Here is a 21,576-nt window from a genome sequence, read left to right as displayed (position 1 = left end):
ATGAACCAGAGCCCCTAGCCATGAACCCTAGCCCCAAGCCATGAACCCAAGCCCCTAGCCATGAACCCCAGCCCCAAGTCATTAGCCCCAGCCCCTAGTCATGAACCCCAGCCCCTCGCCATGAACTCTAGCCATGAACCCCAGCCCCAAGCCATGAACCCTAGCCATGAACCCCAGCCCCTAACTATGAACCCCAGCCCCAAGCCATGAACCCGAGCCATGAACCCCAGCCCCTAGCTATGAACACTAGCCATGAACCCCAGCCCCTAGCCATGAACCCTAGCCATGATCCCCAGCCCCTAGCTATGAACTCTAGCCATGAACCCCAGCCCCAAGCTATGAACCCCAGCCCCAGGTCATGAACCCTAGCCATGATCCCCAGCCCCAAGCCATGAACCCTAGCCATGAACTGCAGCCCCTAGCCATGAACCCTAGCCATGAACCCCAGCCCCTAGCCATGAACCCTAGCCATGAACCTGTCAAAATCTCGACCTCAGAAAAGAATGACTCCGACACTTATAGCTCCGATAGAAGTTTCCCTTTTAATTTACTTGCTCGCAAGGGGTAGGTTTCACTCAGTCAAGGGCACCTCCGCAATGGTACAGCTTCACAAGATATTTATACAGTAAAACCCAAGTTCTGGCCTCTCCCTGTGTATTGCTCTGTCTCACAGTCAGTGAATACAGATAAAGAGTTAATGGTGTCAAGATATTTCCTTTTGTCAGGGTTATCAGAAAGCCAAACGGCCATTACTCCATGAGTCATAGGTAATGGGCTATCACCTGTCTTGTATTGTGTCAGGATTATCCAATTTCCTGGTCAGTTTACCTGTTTGCTTCAAATGGATGAGGTAAAGGAAAGAGATAATGGCTAGAAGATAAGGGTGGGGTGACATGGAACTCCTGTAGTGTAGACAATAGGAGAGCACCATGGGGGGGTTACTTGTCTCAGCATGACTTGTCTCCTAGCTGTCTGATGGCCATCAGCCATCTAACAGCAGGTTTGGCTGTTTATACAAGCTGGCTGCTAAAATGCAGAAAGTTCTGGAAGGGCCAGGACTCCATTTTAATCAAAAGGCACACAAATACCGTATGGTATCAGCTTAGATAAAAATACATTTCCACAAACCCCAGCCCCTTGCTATGACCACTAGCCATGAACCCCAGCCCCTAGCCATGAACCCCAGCCCCAAGCCATGAATCCTAGCCTTGAACGCCAGCCCCTAGCCATGAACCCCAGCCCCTAGCCATAAATCCCAGCCCCGAGCTTTGAACACCAGCCCCTAGCTATGAACCCCAGCCCCTAGCCATGAACCCCAGCCCCTAGCTATGAACCCCAGCCCCTAGCCATGAACCCCAGCCCCGAGCTATGAACCCCAGCCCCTAGCCATGAACTCCAGCCCCGAGCTATGAACCCCAGCCCATAGCCATGAAACCCAGCCCCTAGCCATGAACCCCAGCCCCTAGCCATGAACCCCAGCCCCTAGCTATGAACCCTAGCCCATAGCCATGAACCCCATCCCCTAGCCATGAACCCCAGCCCCTAGCTATGAACCCCAGCCCCTAGCCATGAACTCCAGCCCCTAGCTATGAACCCCAGCCCCTAGCTATGAACCCCAGCCCATAGCCATGAACCCCAGCCCCTAGCTATGAACCCTAGCCCATAGCCATGAACCCCAGCCCCTAGCCATGAACCCCAGCCCCTAGCTATGAACCCCAGCCCCTAGCCATGAACTCCAGCCCCTAGCTATGAACCCCAGCCCCTAGCTATGAACCCCAGCCCATAGCCATGAACCTCAGCCTCTAGCTATGAACCCTAGCCCATAGCCATGAACCCCAGTCCCTAGCCATGAACCCCAGCCCCTAGCCATGAACCCCAGTCTCTAGCTATGAACCCCAGCCCATAGCCATGAACCCCACCCCTAGCCATGAACCCCAGCCTCTAGCCATGAACCCCAGCCCCTAGCTATGAACCCTAGCCCATAGCCATGAACCCCAGCCCCTAGCCATGAACCCCAGCCCCGAGCCTTGAACCCCAGCCCCTAACCATGAACCCTAGCCTTGAACCCCAGCCCCTTGCCATGAACCCTAGCCTTGAACCCCAGCCCCTAGCCATGAACCCCAGCCCCTAGCCATGAACCCCAGCCCCTAGCCATGAACCCCAGCTCCTAGCCATGAACTGCAGCCTCTAGCTATGAACCCCAGCCCCTAGCCACGAACCCTAGCCTTGAACCCCAGCCCCTAGCCATGAACCCTAGCCATGAACCCCAGCCTCTAGCTATGAACCCCAGCCCCTAGCCACGAACCCTAGCCTTGAACCCCAGCCCCTAGCCATGAACCCTATCCATGAACCCCAGCCCCTAGCCTTGAACCCCAGCCCCTAGCCATGAACCCTAGCCTTGAACCCCAGCCCCTAACCATGAACCCTAGCCTTGAATGCCAGCCCCTAGCCATGAACCCCAGCCCCTAGCCATGAACCCCATCCCCTAGCCATGAACCCCAGCCCCTAGCCATGAACCCCATCCCCTAGCCATGAACCCCAGCCCCTAGCCACGAACCCTAACCCCTAGCTATGAACTCTAGCCATGAACCCCAGCCAATGGCCCCAGCTGCTTGACAGGGAATGATACTGATTGCCCTTTCTATGACCTCAGGCCCCTCACTACGAGTGCCCTTCTTTCACACACTAATATATGAAACATTGTAATAAACAGGAACCCCATTGTAAGGTCTGTAATACAACATACTCTCTTCATCGAACATGACCACAAAAAGACAGTATGCCTCTTGTACAACACAGTTATAGAGACTTTAACTGAGGGCTCAGGCGGAATAGAGTGAGTGAATCATTCTGAGAGGGCAGTAGTGTGAGAGAGAGCAAGCGAGTGAGGGAGTGAGAGAGAGTGAGAATGAGTGAGAGATTGAGAAGTGTATCTAACCCATGCTGTACCTGCCCTGGGAGTGTTTGATGGAACAGTGTAGAGGGAGCTTTACTCTGTATCTGTTGAAAGTTGGCATGCAGGTACAGCAGGCGGTGAAGAAGGAAAATAGCATGTTGGCCTTCATTATAGCGAGAGGATTTGAGTATAAGAGCAGGTAGGTCTTACTGCAGTTGTACAGGGTCTTGGTGAGGCCACACCTTGAATATTGTGTACAGTTTTGGTCTCCTAATCTGAGGAAGGACATTCTTGCTATTGAGGGAGTGCAGTGAAGGTTCATCAGACTGATTGCTGGGATTGCAGGACTGACATATGCAGAAAGATTGGATCGACTAGGCTTATATTCACTGGAATTTAGAAGAATGAGAGGGAATCTCATAGAAACATATAAAATTCTGACAGGATTGGACAGGTTAGATGCAGGAAGAATGTTCCCGATGTTGGGGAAGTCCAGACCAGGGGTCACAGTCTAAGGATAAGGGGTAAGCCATTTAGGACTGAGATGAGGAGAAACTTCTTCACTCAGAGAATTGTGAACCTGTGGAATTCTCTACCACAGAAAGTTGTTGATGCCAGTTCGTTAGATATATTCAAAGGGAGTTAGATGTGGCCCTTACGGCTAAAGGGATCAAGGGGTATGGAAAGAAAGCAGGAATGGGGTACTGAAGTTGCATGATCAGCCTTCATCATATTGAATGATGGTGGAGGCTCGAAGGGCCGAATGGCCTACTCCTGAACCTATTTTCTATGTTTCTATGTTTCTATGTTTCTAACTCGTGCTGTACCTGCCCTGAGAGTGTTTGATGGGACAGTGTAGAGGGAGCTTTACTCTGTATCTAACCCGTGCTGTACCTGCACTGGGAGTGTTTGATGGGACAGTGTAGAGGGAGCTTTACTCTGTGTCTAACCCGTGCTGTACCTGCCCTGGGAATGTTTGATGGGACAGTGTAGAGGGAGCTTTACTCTGTATCTAACCCGTGTTGTACCTGCCCTGGGTGTGTTGATAGGACAGTGTAGAGGGAGCTTTACACCCGGAGTTGCCATCGAGGCTATAAAAAGGGGCAATTTTGCCCCACATGTCTCCGGATCATATAATCATAGAATAGTTACAGCACCGAAGGAGGCCATTTGGCCCGTCGAGTCTGTGCTGGCTTTCTGCAAGAGCACTTCAGCCAGTCCCACTACCCGCCCTTTCCCCATAGCCCTGCAATTTTTTCCTTCAGGTACTTATCTGACTCCCTTTTGAAAGCCACGATTGAGTCTGCCTCCACCGCCCTCTCAGGCAGCGCATTCCAGATCCTAACCACTCGCTGCGTAAATGTTGCCTTTGGTTCTTCTGACAATCGCCTTAAATCTGTGTCCTCTGGTTCTTGACCCTTCCACCAGTGGGAACAGTTTCTCTCTATCTACTCTGTCCAGACTCCTCATGATTTTGAACACCTGTATCAAATCGCCTCTCAATCTTCTCTGCTCCAAGGAGAACCACAGCTTCTCCAGTCTATCCACGTAACTGAAGTCCCTCATCCCTGGAACCATTGCTGTAAATCTTTTCTGCACCCTCTCGAAGGCCTTCACATCCTTCCTAAAGTGCGTTGCCCAGAATTGGACACAATCATTAGTCCAGGCCTCTGGATTACGAGCCCAGTAACATAACCATTAGACCACCGTACCCCACAAAATCAACAATGTGTTAGAGGACAGAATTGGAGGAACGCAGAGATCTCAGAGAGTTGTGGGTCTGGAGGACTTTACAGAGATAGGGAGGGGCAAGGTCATAGAGGGATTTTAAAATAGAGGCGTTGCCAGATCGGGATCAATGTAGGTCAGCGAGGGTGATGGGTGAGCGGGACTCAGTGCGAGTTAGGACACGGGGCAGCAGAGTTTTGGATGAGCACAAATTTAAGGAGGGTAGAAGGTTGGCCAGGAGTGCGTTGGGATAGTCGAGTCTGGTGGTAACAAAGGGGGTGGATGAGGGTTCCAGCAGCGGATGAGCTGAGGCAGGGGCGGAGACGGGCGATGTTACGGAGGTGGGAGTACCAGTCTTGGAGATGGTATGTTGTCGGAAGCTGATCTCAAGGTCAAAGGCTGCGAATGGTCTGGTTCAGCCTCTGTCGGTGGACAGGGAGAGGGACGGAGTCAGTGACTGGGGAACGCAATTTGCGACGGGGACCGAAGACAATGGCTTCGGTCTTCCCAATATTTAGCTGGAGGAAATTTCTGCTCATCCAGTGCTGGATGTTAGACAAGCAGTGTGACAAATCAGAGACTGTGGGGGGGTGGAGAGAGGTAGTGGTGAGATAGAGCTGGGTGTCGGCAGCGTACATGTGGAGGGGATGAGGAGAGGGACCAATACAGTTGAAGCAAAGGGCAGTCTGCACCTTCCCCAGCACATAGCTCTCCGAGGGCCTCTAATGGCAGCAACCTGCAACTTCAATAACAACAACTCCCCATTTATATAGCGCCTTTAATAACAACATAAGAATTAGGAGCAGGAGTAGGCCTTTCGGCCCCTCGAGCCTGCTCCGTCATTCAATGAGATCATGGTTGATCGTCTACCTCAACTCCACCTTCCTGCACTGTCCCCATATCCCTCGATTTCCATAATATGCAGTATAATGTAGTTAGACATCCCAAAGTGCTTCACAGGAGCATCATCAGATCAAATTTGACACTGAGCCACGTAAAGAGATACTGGGATAGATGACCAAAAGCTGGGTCAAAGAAATAGGTTTAAAGCAGCGTCTTAAAGGGAGGAGAGAGAGGTGGGGAGGTTTCGGGAGGGAATTCCAGAGCTTGGGGCCCAGGCAGCTGAAGGCACGGCCACCAATGGTGGAGCAAAGGGAGTGGGAGTTGGACACGAGGCCAGAATTGGAGGAGCGCAGAGATCTCGGAGGGTTGTAGGGCTGGAGGAAGTTCAGAGGTAGGAAGGATATGTGAATATTTCAATGCCGTAAATTCGAGGACAGATGAACCCTCAAAATACCTGTTTGATGGTTGACAAACACAAGAGCAACTACCCTGGGCAGGGCAGGGCAGTGAGGAAATCTCTGCAGCATTAGCGTCAGGTAGCAGTTAACGTGGCCATGTTAGTGATGACACGTTCAGGAGATCAGATGCTGCACAAACTCCACCTGGTTGGCCTCCGACCACTCCTGGAAATGCTTCATGTACACCTCTTGCTCCTGCTCGTAGATGGCCGACAGCTTGCGCTAACTGGGGATGGTCACGCTGGGGGCACTTAAGGAGAACTTCGTCTGAAAGAAATACGCAACAAAACCATTTACAGCAGCTAGAGAATTACACACAGTCGGGAGTTACAGGATGGCTCTGAATCAAAGGGTTTGAGCAGCTTCATATACAGAATCACACAGAGTGAGATACATCCAATCAACAGGTTCGATGGTTTACACACAGAACGAGATGATTTGCTTAGCTTCACATTTCCAGCTGTGGCTCAGTGAGTACCTCTCTTGCCAGTGAGTCAGAAGGTTGTGGGTTCAAGTCCCACTCCAAGGATTTGAGCACAGAATCCAGGTTGACACTCCAGTGCAGTAGTGAGGGAGTGCCGCACTATCAGAGAGGTAGTGCGGAGGGAGTGCCGCACTGTTGGAGGGACAGTACTGAGGGAGTGCTGCACTGTCGGAGATGCCACCTTTTGGATGAGATGTTAAACCAAGGCTCCATCTGCCATCTCAGTTGGATGTAAAAGATCCCATGGCACCATTTTGAAGAAGAGCAGGGGAGTTCTCCCTGGTGTTCTGGGCAATATTTATCCCTCAATCAACATCGTCAGACAGATTATCTGGTCATTATCTCATTGCTGTGTGTGGGAGCTTGCTGTGTGCAAATTGGCTGCTGCGTTTCCCACATTACAACAGTGACTACACTTCAAAAGTACTTCATTGGCTGTAAAGCGCTTTGAGATGTCCTGAAGTGGTGAAAGGCACTATATAAATGCAAGTTCTTCCTTATTTTAAAGTTGTAAACATGGTGAAGCATCTTGCTGACACTTGTGCAACACTCAATATCATCAATCAATTCCTCATTATATTTTCAAATTAACAAGAGACTGTTTCTCAAAGAAAGAGCAATGTCTATTCTGGGGTCCCAGTCAGTTGTGACCCAGGGATGCTGTCATCGGGAGCCTCAACAGATGACAATCTCACAGCAAGGGAGCGCCCCACATCAGGCTGCAATCCGACTTCTGCTTTCACACTCAGTCCTGTCTCAATAACGTCTGACAAAGGATTCAAATATTTGGAGTTGCACAGCATCTCATGCGGAATTTTAGAAGAAAGACTTGCATTTATATAGCGCCTTTCACAACCACAGGACGTCTCAAAGCGCTTTACAGCCAATTAAATTCTTTCTGAAGTATAGTCACTGTTGTAATGTGGGAAACACAGCAGCCAATTTACGCACAGCAAGCTCCCACAGATAGTAATGTGATAGTGAGCAGATAATCTGTTTTAGTGATGTTGATTGAGGGATAAATATTGGCCCCATGACACTGGGGATAACTCCCCTGCTCTTCTTCGAAATAGTGCCATGGGATCTTTTACATCCATCTGAAGGGCAGATGGGGCCTCAGTTTAACGTCTCATCTGAACGACGGCACCTCCGACAGTGCAGCGCTCCCTCAGTACTGCCCCTCCAACAGGGCGGCGCACCCTCAGTACTGCCCCTCCGACAGTGCAGCACTCCCTCCGTACTGCCCCTCCGACAGTGCAGCATTCCCTCAGTACTGCCCCTCCGACAGTGCAGCGCTCCCTCAGTACTGCCCCTCCGACAGTGCGGCACTCCCTCAGTACTGTCCCTCCGACAGTGCAGCACTCCCTCAGTACTGCCCCTCCGACAGTGCAGCACTTCCTCAGTACAGCCCCTCCGACAGTGCAGCGCTCCCTCAGTACTGCCCCTCCGACAGAGCGGCGCTCCCTCAGTACTGCCCCTCCGACAGTGCAGCGCTCCCTCAGTACTGCCCCCCCGACAGTGCAGCACTCCCTCAGTACTGCCCCTCCGACAGTGCAGCACTCCCTCAGTACTGCCCCTCCGACAGTGCAGCACTCCCTCAGTACTGCCCCTCCGACAGTGCAGCGCTCCCTCAGCACTGCCCCTCCGACAGTGCAGCGCTCCCTCAGCATTGCACTGGGATTTCTGTGCTCAAGTCCCTGGAGAGCGGCTCGAACCCACGACCTTCTGACTCCGAGGCGAGAGTGCTGCCCACTGAGCCACGGCTGACACTATAAGGATCGATAGATGATGATTTTCTGCAAACTGTTCTCAATTTGGCCAAAAGTGGCAGCCACTTTGAAGCAGCAAGTGGCCAAACATAGCGACCAAGGAATCAACGGGTATCTTGTCTCTGGCTGTGTTGGTTCAGGGAAGTTTAACCAGAGCATCTTCAATGGATCTTTTACTCTCCACCTGAACCTCAGTTTACCATCACTTCTGACAGTGCAGCACTGTGAGTGCCTGCCGTGATTGTGATCAGGTCCTGCAGTGGGGCTTGAATCCAGCAACTCCTGACTCTGGGGTGAGATTGCCACCAACATCGTCAATCTGTCACTCCATTTGATCTTCATCAGGGGACATAAGAACAGGAGGCCATTCGGCCCCTCGAGCGCACTCCGCCATTCAATGGGATCATAAGAACATAGAATTAGGAGCAGTAGTCGGCCATTCGGCCCCTTGAGCCCGCTCCACCATTCAATAAGATCATGGCTGATCTTCTACCTCAACTCCATTTTCTCGTCTGATCCCCAAATCCCTTGATTCCCCTAGACTCCAAAATTTATCAATCTCAGTCTTGAATATACTCAACAACTCAGCATCCACAGCCCTCTGGGATAGAGAACTCGCAAGATTCACAAGTTACAACCCTCTGAGTGAAGAAATTTCTTCTCATCTCAGTCCTCAATGGCTGACCCCTTATCCTAAGACTGTGCCCCCTAGCCACCGATTCATGGCTGATCTACCTAACTGCGACCTAACTCCATATACCTGCCTTTGCCCCCTATCCCTTAATACCTTTGGTTAACAAAATTCTATCAGTCTCAGATTTAAAATTAATAACTGACCTAGCCTTTTGCAGAAGAGAGTTCCAAACCTCTACCACCCTTTGAGTGTAGAAGTGTTTCCCAACTTCACTCCTGAAAGGCCTGGCTCCAATTTTTAAGCTGCGTTTAAGTTTTAGGGACATTTAATGGAATGAATATCCCATCTCTATGCCAACAGTTAATTATTGGCTGGGTGCTAAAAATTCAGAGTGTAATTGGAGTTTAGATTGTGTGAATTACCTGGGAGTGACATGGCTGGAGATTACAGCATTTGATCATTTGCTGAAAGATGCATTGGGAGAGGTGGGTCATGAAAGTATCTCCCAGTGGGTGATGCTCAGAATGGAGGCAGGAGGTGATTTGGGGACCATCGCCCCTTCACCTCCAGCCTTTGACAGAATGGACCCTCCAATTACGACCCATTTGGCTGTGCGATGCTGATGGGATCCCGTGAAGAGGAAGAAATATTTGCATTTATCTTGTATTCTGATGCCACTGAAATGCCTAAACCGCTTGTCACTGAGTGCATTTTGGAGTGCAGTGATTGTTGTCAAGTGTGTGGCGGCCATGTTGTGCACAGGGAGATCCCACAAACAGTACGTCAACTCCATTTACCAGCATTTGCTCCCTAACCCCTGGATACCCTCGCCCAACAACAATCTATCGCTCTCGGTGCTGAAAGCTCCAACTGACCCCCAGTCTGTTAAGGGGAGAGAGTTCCAGATTCCCACCACCCTTTGTGTGAACAAATGCTTCCTGATTGCGCTCCTGAACTGCCTGGCTCTGATTTTAAGATTGTTATTCCTCCTTGTTCTGGATTCATCTATCAGAAGAAATAGTTTCTCTCTACCTATCCAATCAAATCGCTTTATAATTTTAAGCACCTCAGTCAGATCACCCTTCAACCAACAACAACAACAACTTGTATTTATATAACACCTTTCACATAGTGAAACATCCCAAGGCACTTCACAGGAGTGCTATGAGATAAAAAATTTGACACCGAGCCTCGTAAGTAGAAATTAGGGCAGGTGCTTGGTCAAAGAGATAGATTCTAAGGAGTGTCTTTAAGGAGGAAAGAGAGGTGGAGAGGTTTAGGGGGGAGTTCCAGAGTTTGGGGCCTAGGCAACAGAAGACATAGCCACCAATGGTTGAGCGATTACAATCAGGGACGCTCAAGAGGGCAGAATTAGAGGAGCGCTGATATCTCTGGGGGTTGTGGGGCTGGAGGAGATTACAGCGATAGGAAGGGGTGAGGCCATGGAGGGATTTGAAAATAAGGATGAGAATTTTGAAATCGAGGCGTTACTTAACCGGAAGCCAATGTAGGCCGGCAAGCACAGGGGGTGATGGGTGAGCGGGACTCGGTGTGAGTTAGGACATGGGGCACCGAGCACAGGGATGATGGGCGAGCGGGACTTGATGCGAGTTAGGACACGGGGTAGCAAGCACAGCGGGGATCGTTGTTTTAGAGCAGTGTAGTTTCATCATTCCTGGAATAAGGAGAGACGATGATTAGGGTCCCTGCTCCTGATCACTGTCAAATAACTCCCTGCGGGAAAGTGGAGACATCAGGTGAGGATAGGCTGAGATGGACCCACAGCCAAATAACCTGTGGACACTCTCTGCCTGGGGTGACACGTGAGGAATAGCTGCTCGGGTGCACTAACAGTAGGCTGCTTCGACCCATGGAACTGCATGAGTCAGCGGTCCAGGACAGGGGTGGGGCGACGGGACCTGGAGGGACATGGACAGCCGACATCAATCATAGAATCGCACAGCACAGAAGGCCATCATGCCTGTGAAAGAGCGATCCAATTAGTCCCGCTCCCCCCTGCACATTTCCCACAGCCCTGCAAACGTTTTCTTTTCAAGTATTTATCCAATTCCCTTTTGAAAGTTACTACTGAATCTGCTCCCACCGCCCTTTCAGGCAGCTTGTTCCAGATCACAACAACTCGCTGTGTAAAAACATTCTCCTCATCTCCCCCTCTGGTTCTTTTGCCAATCACCTTAAGTCTGTGTCCTCTGGTTCCCGACCCTCCTGCCACTGGAAACTGTTTCTCCTTATTTACTCAATCAAAACTCCTCATAATGATACACACCCTCAAATATTAACACCACCGCTGTGACCACCTGGAAATACTCGCTGCTCTCCTGGGCACCTCCTGTGGCAGCATCTTAGAGACAGTGTCAGCTATCCAGTGCAATGCAATGCAATGATTGTACACCTTCATAATTTCGAACACCTCTATTAAACCTCCCCTGAGCCTTCTCTGCTCCAAGGAGAACAACCTCAGCTTCTCCAGTCTCCCCACATAACTGAAGTCCCTCATTCCCTGTACCATTCTGGTCAATCTTCTCTGCACCCTCTGAAAGGCTGTGACATTAATATACATATATTGGACAGGCCACATTGTTTGCATGCCTGACACAAGACTCCCAAAGCAAGCACTCTACTCGGAACTCCCACACGGCGAGCGAGCGAGCACCAGGTGGGCAGAAGAAACGTTTCAAGGACACCCTCAAAACTTCCTTGATAAAGTGCAACATCCCCACCAACACCTGGGAATCCCTGGCCAATGATCGCTCTAATTGGAGGAAGTGCATGCCGGAGGGCGCTGAGCACCTCGAGTCTCGTCGCCGAGAGCACGCAGAAATTAAGCGCAGACAGCGGAAGGAGGGTGCAGCAAACCAGTCCCACCCTCCCCTTCCCTCAACGAATATCTGTCCCACCTGTGACAGGGACTGTGGTTCTCGTATTGGACTGTTCAGCCACCTGAGAACTCACTTTTAGAGTGGAAGCAAGTCTTCCTCGATTTCGAGGGACTGCCTATGATGATGATTATATATATGTACATAAATGTAATGCATCCAGCCTGCGACCATCACACACCAAATGTTACACGTTTTAACAAATGTAAAAAGAAATGGACAAGCACCTCCTAATTTGCAATTGAACTCTGACTGACCTCAATTTGTGGCTTGAAGCAGACAACTGTGCCTGAGCAGCAGAATGATACACTGCGTATCACATGGCTAAACGCTCCCGCCCTTATAAAACAAGGCATGATCCTCCTCAACGGCGAGCAATGCCACGGGGGCGGGGGGCGGGGGGGTTGCTCAGCTTATATAAATACATGCACAGAAATTAAACAAACTTACAGCGGATTTATGGGGTGGTCTTGTGCCCTTCGGGTCCTGAGGAACCTGCCTTAGCTCAAGCCCTTATAGCAGGAATGCGCATTCACACAACGGCCTGAAGAGTGAGCGCAAGGCACCAACAAATCATCGCAGTGCAGACCAACGTCCAACACAAAGCAACAACAACAAACCCATCCTTCAAAGCGACTGGTGACCTGACTTGCACGCCTTCATTCACTGCCTTTGGTAAGTAAGTTCAGTAAAGTGGGTTGAATCTGTATTAATGGCATGTTAGCCATAATGAGGTTTAAATCCAGCCCTCTGGTACGATTCCCCATTAGAACCTCTCACAGTAAAACGTTTAATGAATTATTCGCCCATCAAAAAACTCCATGACAGCACTAATTACGCGTCAATTTCCCTCTGCTCGGGTAAAATATGGCGCTGGGGTTGCTCAGGGAGTGCGAAATGTCTCTTAATTTTCACAGAGAGCCTGCCAAACACACTGCCATTTCATTTCTCAAAGCTCCCAAGCAAGATTTAACTTTCTCATTTACTTAATTATTGTACAAGACATCATTTCCAAGGACCCAGCAACGCTGTGCGAACTTGTGTGCAGGTGATGGATGGCTGCAGTGAAAACTTAATAACTTCAGCCCCTGGCAAACCACAAGATAAATACAAGGGGAACAGGCGGTGTGAGATATCGCAGTGAGCAATGCCTTGATGGTTTGGTAAACAGCATCCAATCAACCAGCAGTCACTGGGCTGCTTGGCATTGGCTCGTCACTTCCAAACGGCGTGTTACAGCTCCCCGACATCACACACGGCCCAACCAGAGTGGGCAACACCACTGGGGTCCTGCCGTACACAGGCAGCCCTCCTCAAAACTGGCCACCATGTTGTATTGGGAGTGATGTCTTACACACACACACACACACAGTGCTGGGACACTCAGTCCTGTTATACACACAATCAGGGCATTCACTCCTGTGAACAAATATTTTGTATCAGTCTTTATGGTAGAAGACACTAAATGTATCCCAATAGTGGGTGGTCAAGGGGCTATAGGAGGGAGGAACTTAATACAATCACTATCACTAAGGAGGTGGTGCTCAGTAAGATAATGGGACTAAAGGCAGATAAATCCCCTGGACCTGATGGCTTGCATCCTAGGGTCTTAAGAGAAGTAGCGGCAGGGATTGTGGATGCATTGGTTGTAAATTAACAAAATTCTATGATTCTGGTGAGGTCCCAGCAGAATGGAAAACTGCAAATGTAACACCCCTATTTAAAAAAGGAGGCTGACAGAAAGCAGGAATCTATAGACCAGTTAGCCTAACATCTGTGGTTGGGAAAATGTTGGAGTCCATTATTAAAGAAGTAGTAGCAGGACATTTGGAAAAGCATAATTTGGTCAGGCAGAGTCAGCATGGATTTATGAAGGTGAAGTCATGTTTGACAAATTTGCTGGAATTCTTTGAGGATGTAATGAACAGGGTGGATAAAGGGGAACCAGTGGGTGTGGTGTATTTGGATTCCAGAGGCATTTGACAAAGTGGCACATAAAAGGTTACTGCACAAGATAAAAGTTCATGTGGTTGGGGGTAATATATTAGCATGGATAGAGGATTGGCTAACAAACAGAAAACAGAGAGTCGGGATAAATGGTTCATTCTCGGGTTGACAACTAGTAGGGTGCTGCAGGGATCGGTGCTGGGACCCCAACTATTTACAATCTATATTGGAAGAAAGGACTGCAGCCAAGTTTGCTGATGATACAAAGATGGGAGGAAAAGCAATGTGTGAGGAGGACACAAAAAATCTGCAAAAGGACATAGACAGGCTAAGAATTTGCAGCTGCAGTATAATGTTGGAAAGTGTGAGGTCATGCACTTTGGCAGAAAAAAAATCAAAGAGCAAGTTATTATTTAAATGGAGAAAGATTGCAAAGTGCTGCAGTACAGCGGGACCTGGGGATACTTGTGCATGAAATACAAAAGGATAGTATGCAGGTACAGCAAGGATCAGGAAGGCCAATGGAATCTTGGCCTTTATTGCAAAGGGGATGGAGTATAAAAGCAGGGAAGTTTTGCTACAGTTATACAGGATATTGGTGAGGCCACACCTGGAATACTGCGTACAGTTGGTTTCCATATTTACGAAAGGATATACTTGCTTTGGAGGCAGTTCAGAAAAGGTTCACTAGGTTGATTCCAGAGATGAGGGGATTGACTAATGAGGAAAGGTTGAGTAGGTTGGGCCTCTACTCACTGGAATTCAGAAGAATGAGAGGTGATCTTATCCAAACGTATAAAATTATGAGGGGGCTTGACAAGGTGGATACAGAGAGGATGTTTCCACTCAAAGGGGAAACTAAACCTAGGGGACATAGTCTCAGAATAAGGGACCGCCCATTTAAAACTGAGATGAGGAGGAATTTCTTCTCTCAGAGGGTTGTGAATCTGTGGAATTCTCTGCCCCAGAGAGCTGTGGAAGCTGGGTCATTGAATATATTTAAGGTGGAGATAGAAATACAAGTCCTTCCTTTCTTGAAAGGCGGGAGATGCATGTTAAAGTTTTACTTTTTAACTCCAATAAATCCAGAGCATTGGCCGCATTGAGCGGGGTGCGGTGCTGTGACGATCGGTGTGAGGGTCTCTGTGCTGTGACGATCGGTGTGAGGGTCTCTGGGCTGTGATGATCGGTGTGAGGGTCTCTGGGCTGTGACGATCGGTGTGAGGGTCTCTGTGCTGTGACGATCGGTGTGAGGGTCTCTGGGCTGTGATGATCGGTGTGAGGGTCTCTGGGCTGTGATGATCGGTGTGAGGGTCTCTGTGCTATGATGATCGGTGTGAGGGTCTGTGGGCTGTGACGATCGGTGTGAGGGTCTCTGGGCTGTGACGATCGGTGTGAGGGTCTCAGGGCTGTGACAATCAGTGTGAGGGTCTCTGGGCTGTGACGATCAGTGTGAGGGTCTCTGGGCTGTGATGATCGGTGTGAGGGTCTGTGGGCTGTGATGATCGGTGTGAGGGTCTGTGGGCTGTGATGATCGGTGTGAGGGTCTCTGGGCTGTGATGATCGGTGTGAGGGTCTGTGGGCTGTGATGATCGGTGTGAGGGTCTCTGGGCTGTGACGATCGGTGTGAGAGTCTCGGGGCAGTGATGATCGGTGTGAGGGTCTCTGGGCAGTGATGATCGGTGTGAGAGTCTCGGGGCGGTGATGATCGGTGTGAGGGTCTCTGGGCTGTGACGATCGGTGTGAGGGTCTCGGGGCGGTGATGATCGGTGTGAGGGTCTCTGGGCTGTGACGATCGGTGTGAGAGTCTCGGGGCGGTGATGATCGGTGTGAGGGTCTGTGGGCTGTGACGATCGGTGTGAGGGTCTCTGGGCTGTGACGATCGGTGTGAGGGTCTCGGGGCGGTGATGATCGGTGAGAGAGTCTCTGGGCGGTGACGATCGGTGTGAGGGTCTCTGGGCAGTGACGATCGGTGTGAGGGTCTCTGTGCTGTGATGATCGGTGTGAGGGTCTCTGGGCAGTGATGATCGGTGTGAGGGTCTCTGGGCAGTGATGATCGGTGTGAGGGTCTCGGGGCGGTGATGATCGGTGTGAGGGTCTCTGGGCAGTGACGATCGGTGTGAGGGTCTCTGTGCTGTGATGATCGGTGTGAGGGTCTCTGGGCAGTGACGATCGGTGTGAGGGTCTCTGTGCTGTGATGATCGGTGTGAGGGTCTCTGGGCGGTGATGATCGGTGTGAGGGTCTCTGGGCTGTGATGATCGGTGTGAGGGTCTCTGGGCGGTGATGATCGGTGTGAGGGTCTCTGGGCTGTGATGATCGGTGTGAGGGTCTCTGGGCTGTGACGATCGGTGTGAGGGTCTCTGGGCTGTGACGATCGGTGTGAGAGTCTCGGGGCGGTGATGATCGGTGTGAGGGTCTCTGGGCTGTGATGATCGGTGTGAGGGTCTCTGGGCTGTGATGATCGGTGTGAGGGTCTCTGTGCTGTGACGATCGGTGTGAGGGTCTCTGGGCTGTGACGATCGGTGTGAGGGTCTCTGGGCTGTGATGATCGGTGTGAGGGTCTCTGGGCTGTGACGATCGGTGTGAGGGTCTCTGGGCTGTGACGATCGGTGTGAGGGTCTCTGTGCTGTGACGATCGGTGTGAGGGTCTCTGGGCAGTGACAATCGGTGTGAGGGTCTCTGGGCTGTGACGATCGGTGTGAGAGTCTCTGGGCAGTGACGATCGGTGTGAGGGTCTCTGGGCTGTGACGATCGGTGTGAGGGTCTCTGGGCAGTGACGATCGGTGTGAGGGTCTCTGTGCTGTGACGATCGGTGTGAGGGTCTCTGGGCTGTGACGATCGGTGTGAGGGTCTCTGGGCTGTGACGATCGGTGTGAGGGTCTCTGGGCAGTGACGATCGGTGTGAGAGTCTCGGGGCGGTGATGATCGGTGTGAGGGTCTCTGGGCTGTGACGATCGGTGTGAGGGTCTCTGGGCAGTGACGATCGGTGTGAGGGTCTCTGGGCTGTGACGATCGGTGTGAGGGTCTCTGGGCTGTGACGATCGGTGTGAGGGTCTCTGGGCTGTGACGATCGGTGTGAGGGTCTCTGGGCTGTGACGATCGGTGTGAGAGTCTCGGGGCGGTGATGATCGGTGTGAGGGTCTCTGGGCTGTGACGATCGGTGTGAGGGTCTCTGGGCAGTGACGATCGGTGTGAGGGTCTCTGGGCTGTGACGATCGGTGTGAGAGTCTCGGGGCGGTGATGATCGGTGTGAGGGTCTCTGGGCTGTGACGATCGGTGTGAGGGTCTCTGGGCTGTGATGATCGGTGTGAGAGTCTCTGGGCTGTGACGATCGGTGTGAGGGTCTCTGGGCTGTGACGATCGGTGTGAGGGTCTCGGGGCTGTGACAATCAGTGTGAGAGTCTCGGGGCGGTGATGATCGGTGTGAGGGTCTCTGGGCTGTGACGATCGGTGTGAGAGTCTCGGGGCGGTGATGATCGGTGTGAGGGTCTCTGGGCTGTGACCATCGGTGTGAGGGTCTCTGGGCTGTGACGATCGGTGTGAGAGTCTCGGGGCGGTGATGATCGGTGTGAGGGTCTCTGGGCTGTGACCATCGGTGTGAGGGTCTCTGGGCTGTGACGATCGGTGTGAGAGTCTCGGGGCGGTGATGATCGGTGTGAGGGTCTCTGGGCTGTGACCATCGGTGTGAGGGTCTCTGGGCTGTGACGATCGGTGTGAGGGTCTCTGGGCTGTGATGATCGGTGTGAGGGTCTCTGGGCTGTGATGATCGGTGTGAGGGTCTCTGGGCTGTGACGATCGGTGTGAGGGTCTCTGGGCTGTGACGATCGGTGTGAGGGTCTCTGGGCTGTGATGATCGGTGTGAGGGTCTCTGGGCTGTGATGATCGGTGTGAGGGTCTCTGGGCAGTGACGATCGGTGTGAGGGTCTCTGTGCTGTGATGATCGGTGTGAGGGTCTCTGGGCTGTGACGATCGGTGTGAGGGTCTCTGGGCTGTGACCATCGGTGTGAGGGTCTCGGCGCGTGTCCAATTGGCTTTGTGACCAGGTGTAGCAAGGGGATGCTGCGTATGTCCCGTGCCACACTGTACTTAATGCACTCCCAATGAAGCGGGGGATGGGGGTGCAAAACTGCAGAGGGATATAGACAGGTTAAGTGAGTGGGCAAACATTTGGCAGATGGAGTATAATTTGGGAAAATGTGAGATTATCCACTTTGGCAGAAAAAATAAAAAAGCAAATTATAATTTAAATGGAGAAAAATTGCAAAGTGCTGCAGTACAGAGAGACCTGGGGTCCTTGTGCATGAAACACAAAAAGTTAGTGTGCAGGTACAGCAAGTAATCAGGAAGGCAAATGGAATGTTGGCCTTTATTGCAAGGGGGATAGAGTATAAAAGCAGAGAAGTCCTGCTACAACTGTACAGGGTATTGGTGAGGCCACATCTAGAGTAGTGCACACAGTTTTGGTCTCAGTATTTAAGGAAGGATATACTTGCATTGAAGGCTGTTCAGAGAAGGTTCTCTAGGTTGATTCCGGAGATAAGGGTGTTGACTTATGAAGAAAGGTTGAGCAGGTTGGGCTTGTACTCATTGGAGTTTAGAAGAATGAGAGGTGATCTTATTGAAACGTATAAGATTCTGAGGGGGCTCGACAAGGTAGAGAGGATATTTCCCCTTGTGGGGGAATCTAGAACTAGGGGGCATAGTCTCAGAATAAGGGGTCGCCCATTTAAAACTGAGATGAGGAGGAATTTCTTCTCTCAGAGGGTTGTAAATCTATGGAATGCTCTGCCCCAGAGAGCTGTGGAGGCTGGGGTCATTGAATATATTTAAGATGGAGATAGACAGATTTTTGAGTGATAAGGGAGTGAAGGGTTATGGGGAGCGGGCAGGGAAGTGGAACTGAGTCCATGATCAGATCAGTCATGATCTTATTGAATGGCGGAGCAGACTCGAGGGGCCAAATGGCCGACTCCTGTTCCTATTTCTTATGTTCTTATGTTTTTATGTAATTGTGACGTCCAACAACAAGAAGAAAACCCACACTAGGCTGATTCTCAAATAGACAGCTGGTGAGAGATGCATGCTTTGTGGAAGGAAGGGAACGCGAGAGAGAGGGAGAGAGAGAGAGAGAGAGATGGGGAAAGAAAAGCTAAAATAAAAAATGCAAATGCATGGTTTTGGAGGCTGGTGAGTGCCTTGGCTTTGCTAATCTTTCCTCTGGGACCATAGTGCTGTTGTAATCCAATTATACCAGCATAAGCAATTTGTTAGACACTCTACATAATGTAGCAATTTCCCGATAAGCTCAGACTTGTAATAACAGCAGCAAGCCCTTGCATAAATCTGCCTGAATCAAGGGGGTTTTGAGACAAGCGACTGGGGGCCCGGAACCCATGGCATCAGCAGTTTCTCAGCTGGATGTGTTCTGCTCCTTAAATCAGCACCAACAACAGCTCTCGGCTGCTTATCATTCAGGACCGACTGTGGGCCTCTTCAGTTGGAGAAATCGGCAGCATTCTCCCAATGTTGGGTCCATTGGTTCCCCGGTGCAGGGCGTTACCATTAGATTACAGACCCCTCGCTCCCATCACCTGCCGGATGTGGACGTTCGAGGGTAAGAGAAGGAAGCAAGGCTTGCATCTCCACAGTGCCTTTCATAACCTCAGGTCGGCCCAAAGCACTTTACAGCCAATGAAGTACTTTTGGAGTGCAATCAATGTTGTAATGCGGGAAATGCGGCAAACAATGTGCGCACAGCAAGCTCCCACAAACAGCAATGTGATAATAACCAGTTAATCTGTTTTAGTGATGTTGGTTGAGGGATAAATATTGGCCCCAGGGCAACAGGGAGAACTCCCCTGCTCTTCTTCGAAATAGGATCTTTTATCCCTGCAATGTATTTGCTTCGTGGGTTCTTTGCCGAAGAATTCACAGCAACACATTGCTATTAAGAACTAGTTGGTTTATTAGCAAAAGGTTTAACAGTCACACTACATATTATCGGTTCATCCACCAGGCTCACGCCTACCTGCCTCGTTGTGAATTCCCTGAACCCAACTGGCTGGGGTTTTATTGAGTCTTGTGAACATCACATGACTAGCTACTAGCTAAGCCACTCCCAACTCAACAGCTGCACAAACCTGTGAGCATACTAACCGGGCCATACATAGAAGCATAGAAAATAGGTGCAGGAGTAGGCCATTCGGCCCTTCGAGCCTGCACGACCATTCAATAAGATCATGCTGATCATTCACCTCAGTACCCCTTTCCTGCTTTCTCTCCATACCCCTTGATCCCTTTAGCCGAATGGGCCATATCTAACTCCCTCTTGAATATATCCAATGAACTGGCATCAACAACTCTCTGCGGTAGGGAATTCCACAGGTTAACAACTCTCTGAGTGAAGAAGTTTCTCCTCATCTCAGTCCTAAATGGCCTACCCCTTATCCTAAGACTATGTCCCTGGTTCTGGACTTCCCCAACATCGGGAACATTCTCCAGCATCTAACCTTTCCCATCCCGTCAGAATCTTATACGTTTCTATGAGATCCCCTCTCATCCTTCTAAACTCCAGTGTATAAAGGCCCAGTTGATCCAGTCTCTCCTCATATGTCAGTCCAGCCATCCCTGGAATCAGTCTGGTGAACCTTCGCTGCACTCCCTCAATAGCAAGAACGTCCTTCCTCAGATTAGGAGACCAAAACTGAACACAATATTCCAGGTGAGGCCTCACTAAGGCCCTGTACAACTGCAGTAAGACCTCCCTGCTCCTATACTCAAATCCCCTAGCTATGAAGGCCAACATGCCATTTGCCGCCTTCACCGCCTGCTGTACCTGCATGCCAACTTTCAATGACTGATGAACCATGATACACAGGTCTCGTTGCACCTCCCCTTTTCCTAATCTGCCGCCATTCAGATAATATTCTGCCTTCGTGTTTTTGCCACCAAAGTGGATAACCTCACATTTATCCACATTATACTGCATCTACCTCACATTTATCCACATTATACTGCATTACATTACAACATCCACCTGAGGGAGCAGACGGGGGCTCGGTTTAAAGTCTCATCTGAAAGACGTCACCTCCGACAGTGCAGCACTCCCTCAGTACTGCCCCTCTGACAGAGCAGCATTCCTTCAGTACTGCCCCACCAACAGTGCAGCATTCCCTCAGTACTGCCCCTCCAACAGTGCGGCGCTCCCTCAGTACCGCCCCTCCGACAGTGCAGCACTCCCGCAGTACCGCCCCTCCGACAGTGCAGCACTCCCTCAGTACTGCGCTGGGAGTGTCAACCTGGATTCATGTGCTCGAGTCCCTGGTGTGGGACTTGAACCCCCAACCTTCTGACTCAGGGGTGAGAGTGCTACCCACTGAGCCACAGCTGACAGCTTCATTCCAGGGGCCATTTATTCAAGAACTGAGGCAGGATATGGCGGGAGCAGTACCCGCAACGAGAATGCAGAGAATGGACACTCCCAAACCTGAGCTTTTGTCGCACTTTCAGCTTTAGCGGTCTCCATCAGCCATGGTCTCACGCCCCCGGACCCTCGCTGAGCAACGGCCTCACGCCCCCGGACCCTCGCTGAGCAACAGCCTCACGCCCCCGGACCCTCGCTGAGCAATGGCCTCATGCCCCCAGACAATCACTGAGCAACGGCCTCACGCCCCCGGACCCTCGCTGAGCAACGGCCTCACGTCCCCGGACCCTCGCTGAGCAACAGCCTCATGCCCCCGGACCCTCACTGAGCAACGGCCTCACGCCCCCGGACCCTCATTGAGCAACGGCCTCACGCCCCCGGACCCTCGCTGAGCAACAGCCTCATGCCCCCGGACCCTCACTGAGCAACGGCCTCACGCCCCCGGACCCTCGCTGAGCAACGGCCTCATGCCCCCGGACCCTCACTGAGCAACGGC

General features: G+C 51.0%; 1 pseudogene; it reads right to left on the bottom strand.

Moving 5' to 3' along the window:
* LOC139255402 (F-box/WD repeat-containing protein 1A-like) overlaps positions 1-21,576 on the bottom strand; it is a 441,926-nt pseudogene that overhangs the window by 407,752 nt on the left and 12,598 nt on the right.

The sequence above is a fragment of the Pristiophorus japonicus genome, chromosome 3 (genome assembly GCF_044704955.1).
Source record: "Pristiophorus japonicus isolate sPriJap1 chromosome 3, sPriJap1.hap1, whole genome shotgun sequence".
In the NCBI taxonomy this organism is placed as follows: domain Eukaryota; kingdom Metazoa; phylum Chordata; class Chondrichthyes; family Pristiophoridae; genus Pristiophorus; species Pristiophorus japonicus.
This window is presented reverse-complemented; position numbering and strand designations above follow the sequence as displayed.